Here is a 6338-nt window from a genome sequence, read left to right on the forward strand (position 1 = left end):
GAGACAGAGCGGGGCGCAGAACAGGCTGACCGACAAAGCGCTCTGCCCAGGGGGGCCGCGGGTGGCCAGGAGGGGTCTGCCGCGCCCTGTGGGTCCCCTCCAGGCGGGGATCGAACTCGCGCTGAGGCGGCTGCCAAGCTTCACAGTGCTGCGCTCTAGCCCGGGTGCCGGCGGGGAGCCCTCTCTTCGCTTTCAACAGCAGGGAAAGTCAGGACGTGGGGACGCTGTCTCTGTGGGCGCCTCCACGGAGCCCCCTGTAGCCCAGTCTGGCTCCCCCCAAACAGGTTCCGGAAAGCGGGGGTGCAGGGGTGGCGGGCGCTGCCCAGGGCGGTGCTGGTGGGTGGGGTGTGGGCGCCGGGCTTGTCTAGTCACTGTGGCTGCAGGCTCCGGGGATGGGCCGGGGCCCAGCGCAGGCTGGGGGAGGCCACAGGCATGTGGGGTCTCCCGTGGGGCCACACGCAGGTCCTGGGCCTGGGGGTAGGCTCCCCCAGGGCAGGGGTCAGTCCAGACCTCCCCGTCCAAGGGCCATCGCCGCCCGGGACTTGGGAGAGGCCGGGAGGAGCTGGCCGGGTCCTCAGCCCCCCCGCCGTGCCCGCACTCCTGCCGGGGAGGGGGGCCCCACCTGGTTTGTAAAGACCCCCTTGGCCACGGACACAAAGGAGCCGGGGTCCTTTCTCTCCACCTCATAGCAGATGTAGCTGCGGTTCCGACCATTCGCGTAGCGCAGGTTTTCAAAGTGGAAGAAGAAAGTTTGTGGGTCTAAGCAGTCTACCGGGTCTCTGGGAAAAAGAGAAACAGCATGCAGAGAGGGGTCCTGGGCTCAGCCCTCACACAGCCTGCGGGGCTCCCCTGGGGCCGCTCCCCACCCTCGCAGCCCTGAGCAGCCCCGAGCAGCCCCAGCTTCCTCCCCAGGGGAGGGGGCCCAGGCACAAGGTGACCTCTCCAGGGCCCGTGGGCTGCACACCCCAGCCTCCTTCGCCCGCCCTCGCCCTCGGACCCCAACCCACTGGGAAACAGAAAAGAGAGTCACAAGCGCTCCACCCCCTACAGCCCTCAGCATGGAGTCCTGTCCTGGGATGCGGCTGTTGACTCAGCCCTCAGCCCTCAGCAGGGCCTTGTCCCACGGAGCCGTGAGAGGGCCCCACAGACTTGCTGGATAAGTGAGCGGAGGGGAGCCAGCTCTGCTCAGTAGTGGAAAGGAAAGTTCCTGCATACAGAGAGTAGCAAAGGGCTAGGGGTGCGGGGGGGGGGTGGGCAGGACACCCGGCCTTTCTCCTCTGTCCTGCAGTCTCATTATCCTGTTCTGGCCGGGCGCTGGCTCCACGCCTCACTCCACTGCCAGCCACTGTGCCACGTGCCCCTGCCCAAGGCCCCCTACAGTTCACTCTTTAGTGCTCCGGAATCTCTCTGCTCTTTCTCTCCCAAAGTCCCTGCGGCTGCCTGCAGCTGCCTCCTGAACCCTAACTTGCCCCGGGACTCAATTTTCACCTCCGTGTCTTGCCTGCCTGCATGTGCGTGTGTGTGATGTCCCCTTTCGGAGCTCGGGGTCCTGGGGGCTGATGGAGGAAGGAACGTGGGGAGGCGTCACAAGACAGAGTTGCACACGGGGACAGGTGGAAGCCGCCAGCAGGTGACAGGCTGTTGGGGGCTGTGCCTGAAGTGCAGACCCAAAAGGTGAGCGATAAGGACACGGAGAGGAAGCATCAGGAATGTCTGGTCCTCAGCAAGCCAGCCGGGCTCCCAGGACTGCGCCCCCGGAGAGAAGCTGTCGCATCTGGGCAGCCTCTCCGCCAGCTCCTCTGGCTGAGGCCGCACCTGCCGGGCTTCTCCGCGCGGACCTCCCTCAGCGGGGCCGCTCTCCCAAGGCCGCGACCACAGGCCTCTCTCTCTGCAGACCTGTCCCTTGGGGCAGCGCCCCTCTCTCTCTGCAGACCCAAGGGAAAGGTTGGCAGAGAGAGAGGCCTGCGTGGTCGCGGGCGCGACCTTAGGAGAGCGGCCCCGCTGAGGGACGTCCGCGCAGAGAAGCTGGTGTGCAGGTCACGGGCAGGCAGGAGGCTGCTGCCCTGAGGAGGGAGAGGGCGGGTGGGAAGAAGCACCTGCATGGGCACAGGTGGGCAGAGGATGCCCGAGATGGTGGAGAGGCTGCCCAGATGCAGGCAGCTTCTCTCCGGAGGGCGGGAGGGTGCACTCCTGGGAGCCAGGGCTTGTTGGCTGAATAGAATCTGAGAGGACCAGATTCCCTAGGGAGCTTCCTCTCCATGTCCTTATCTCGCACCTTTTGGGTCTGAGCCCCCGACAGCCCTTCACCTGCTGGGGCCTCTCAGTGCATCCTGGCATCCAGGCTCTGGTGCCTGAGGACCCTGGTTTTAGGGCTGTGTCAGTGGCTGCACGGCCCCTTCTGCCCACCCCCGTTTGGGAACCATCTTCTGGCTCCTCCCGCCACAGGTGCACGCTGTTCTGCACACGCAGTGGTAGTCTCCGCCCCAGGGGCAGGGCCACCCCCATTAGAGGAAGGAGGAAGCAGGGGGCGGGAGCAGGGGGCAGCCACAGGAGCCCAGGGCCTCCCCGGGCAAGGCGCTCCAGCTGCTCCAGGCTCCACCGGAGGGGCGTGGGGGGGGTCTGCTCATCTGGGGGAGCCCTTGCTCCCGCGCTGTCTGCGGGCGGGGACCTGGGGGCCCCCGGGCTGTCATGTTTGGGAGCAGACCCCCCTGCTGCTCACAGGTGAGGGCCTTCGAGCTGAGGGATGAGCCTCAGGAAGCCCAGAGCTGAGGGATGAGCCTCAGGAAGCCCAGTTCTGCGTTCCAGAGCTGTGCGCTTACAGGAGAGCACCCAAGGGCTTCGGGAAAGTCTCCAGCTGCCTCCGGCGCCCTTCAAAGTCTGAGCCCGGGCGGGCGGAGCTGAGGGACCCAGACACCCGGACTGAGCAAGACCCAGGGGGGCCCCAGGCTGGGAGGAGGTGGGGGAAGGGCCGGTCAGCAGTGGCAGAACTGGGTCAAGCCTGAGACCCAGCAGGTCCCGCAGAGAAGAGGCCCCAGACCAGACAGGGGAAGCCGGGGGCTGCTGCGGGGGTGCAGGGGGCGGCAGGCAGGGGGGAGCTGCAGAGGGCCCAGCGGTACCTGATCCAGGGCATCTGGAGGCTCGGCCCAAGCATGCCCTTTGTCATCACTGGGGCTCCCTCTCCAGTACCAGGCCCCGGCTTTAGGAAGGTCCCGACTGAGAGGCGGCCCTGGCCCTTCGGAGCCCGCGCGCCCTTCCGGCTGGCTCTAGGAGTGGGAGGGCCTGAGCTGTGCTGGCTCTAGGAGTGGGAGGGCCTGAGCTGTGCGCTCCCTCAGGCCTCCCTTCTCCCGGGCCATCCTTCTTATGCAAAGCTCCACCTCTTAAGAACAATTTGTTTTTGTGCAAAAGAACCCAAGGCAAAGAGAAAATGAAACAGCAGACAGCTGGGGGCTACCCTGGCGTGGGTCCTCGGGTACTCAGGGCAAGCTAGGGCAGGGCTTGCTAACAGGGGAAGTTGGGGAAAGGAAAAAGTATATTTTTTTTATATAAAACTTTAGTCAAAGTGTAACAAGGGGGTCCCTAGGAAAAAGGGAAGTTCCAGGTTCCCTGCCCCACCCAGAAGGGGGGTGGAGCTGAGCAGGGGAAAAAAGGAGAGGAGAGAAGAAGGGAAGGAAGCAGGATGGAGAGCCAGAAGGAGACCTGAGGAGGCCACGTGGAGCAGCGAGCATGTGGTGAAGAAACCGGGCTTGTTTCCTGGCCTGGGCTGGTGAAGGCAGATGTGGGTGAGAGACCCGTGGGGAGGTGACTATGGCAGTGTTTATATTGATTTTGATTTTGCTCTTTTCCTCCCAGATTTGTCTGGCCATTTCTGACCCTTTACCATGGGTCCTGGCCAGAAGGTGCTTTCGTCTTGTGGCAGCTTTCAGGCCTTGCTCTGGGCCGATCCCTATTGGGTTGACATTTGCCCACGAGGGTGTTTGACTTAGAAGTTCTATTCTTTGTGTTCCGTATTGTATATTCACTGTATTAAAGTCCCTTTTCATTAAAGCTTTATATGTTTTGTCTTCTTGCGGTGGATGACAGAACCCACTTAGAACAGGCAGGATTTTGGGGCTTCAGGGGTGACTCTCTTCCCCTGTTTTGGAACAGATTTGGGGTGCCCTGTAACAAAAGTAGGAAACAAAAAACAAACAAAATGGGTTTCCCCTCACACTCTCTTGTGAAAACATATTCCTTTAGTCTTTTTGAAGTTCTGAAAATCCTGGGCCCTTCCCGGTGGCTGGCGCAGTGGTGGAAGCTGTGAAGCTGCCCACAGCCGCAGCAGCACGAGTTCGATCCCCGGCCAGGGAGTGACCCACGGGCGCTGCAGACCTCTCCTGTCTCACCTGCTGCTCCCCTCAGCAGTGGATTTCAGTACATCTGCCTGTTCTGCTCCCCACTCTGTCTCTGGTGAATCTTTTCACACATACCCCACCCCCGCACCTCTGGCCTGCACCCCAGTCTTTTATGCATATATAAATCTTTTTTAAATAAATAAATCTTTGAAAAGAAAAAAAGAAGAGGCCCATGTGGTATCAGATGTTCTATCTTTAGACATGGTGTAAACAGAGCTCAGGCCACCTGTCACACCGGATGCCAAGAGACAGGAATCGAAACTTTAAGGACAGCAAGCAATCTGATGACGGGGAGACACTGGAGGGCTAACTGATGTGCCACGCGACAGTGGGCATTGGGGGGAGCTTCTAGAATCCCAGGAAGATGAAATCATGGGAGTCTCCACAGCCACACCTACCGAAACTTCTTCATTTGTTCTTAGTTAATAAAAATAATAGTGAAGGATTAGTTACAAAATTGTCTTGTTAAAATTAACTTGGATGAAGGTATTGATTGGTATGCTGCGTAAGATATATTTACGCACAAACTATGGTGTAGAAAAAAAATTAAAATACATGAGGTTAGGAAAGGCATGTTTGGCCTTGAAATGAAATTGCTTTGAGTTATGGCTGGTGACTGGAATTTCACAGGGGACATGCTTGCAGCAAAAGTAGACTTCCTGTGGTACAGGAGAGGTCAGTAGGTCTCAGGTTACATGGAGGTGAGATACTCTTAAAATCAGACTGAGATAAAAAATAGATATAGTTTGGGGCCCTCCCTGGTGGCGCAGCGGGTTACAGCACAGCACTGAGAAGCTAAAGCCACTTTTGCACGAGTTCGACCCCCACAGGGCACAGCAGACCTCTCCTGACCCGCCCGCTGCTCCCCTCAGCAGTGCACTTCGTCCATCTGCCTGTTCTGCTCCCCGCTCTGTCTCTGGTGAATCCTCTCGCCGCCCCTGAGCCTCCGGCCTGTACCCCAGTTCTGTATGCCTAAATAAATAAATCTTTAAAAAACAGATATAGGGTTAGATACGTATAATAAATTGTTAAACAAAACTTCAAAGAGATAACAAATTATTGGAAGTCAAAAGAATAAATCCATTTAGAACGACAGGATGTAGGGATAGCTACGTTAGGAAGCTGACAAGGTGATTCAGTGTTACCAAATGTTGTACTATCCTAAGTGATTGATCATGCTGGGAAAATAAATACATTAAGAAGTTTTGATTGTTCCTGCTGTTTTTCTCAAGATAATTCCCCTTTGGTGCAAGGCCACGGGGTCTCCAGGTGGCCACAGGGTCTCCAGGTGGCCACGGGGTTTCCAGGTGGCCACAGGGTCTCCAGGTGGCCACGGGGTCTCCAGGTGGCCACGGGGTCTCCAGGTGGCCATGAGAAAATACGCCGTGACTGTTTCACCTTGCTGCCGTGCTTATGCTGCTGGCATCTCACTGCTTGCCTCGGTGTAGAAGCAAAGGCCGCTGTATTCACACATGCTCCCGCCAGCCAGAGCGCCAGTGTCGGCTTCCGTCGCCTGTCAGGAACCCCGACACCCTACCAACCGGAGCCGGCAGTGAACACCCTAGTGAAGCCACCGTAACATGTCCTTTCCAGCCGGCCAGACGGGCCAGCGCCCGCCGGCCTCCCGCTGCCGGAGCCGTGGCGTCCAGCCCGCAGTCCCGGGTTGCCCTCACGGGCTGGTGCCCGCGGGTCCCCCTGAGGCCGGCTGCAGGCCTTGCTGGCTCCCTGCTCTCCTCGCCCTCGGGCCCGGACATCCACCGGGCACAGCAGGCCACCAGCAACTGTGTCTAGGGTACCTGCCACAGCCCACAGGGCAGTGCACCCCCACACCCAGCGGGCCGGGCAACTTGGGAGTCCCATGAGCCCCAGCCACTAAGCAAAAGACACAGCGGCCCAATGGCTAAACCCCTGCTCCTGGCCTACTGTACCCCCATAAACACCTACTTC

Source organism: Condylura cristata, unplaced genomic scaffold, assembly GCF_000260355.1.
Source record: "Condylura cristata isolate star-nosed mole 26May11 unplaced genomic scaffold, ConCri1.0 scaffold00004, whole genome shotgun sequence".
In the NCBI taxonomy this organism is placed as follows: Eukaryota; Metazoa; Chordata; class Mammalia; order Eulipotyphla; family Talpidae; genus Condylura; species Condylura cristata.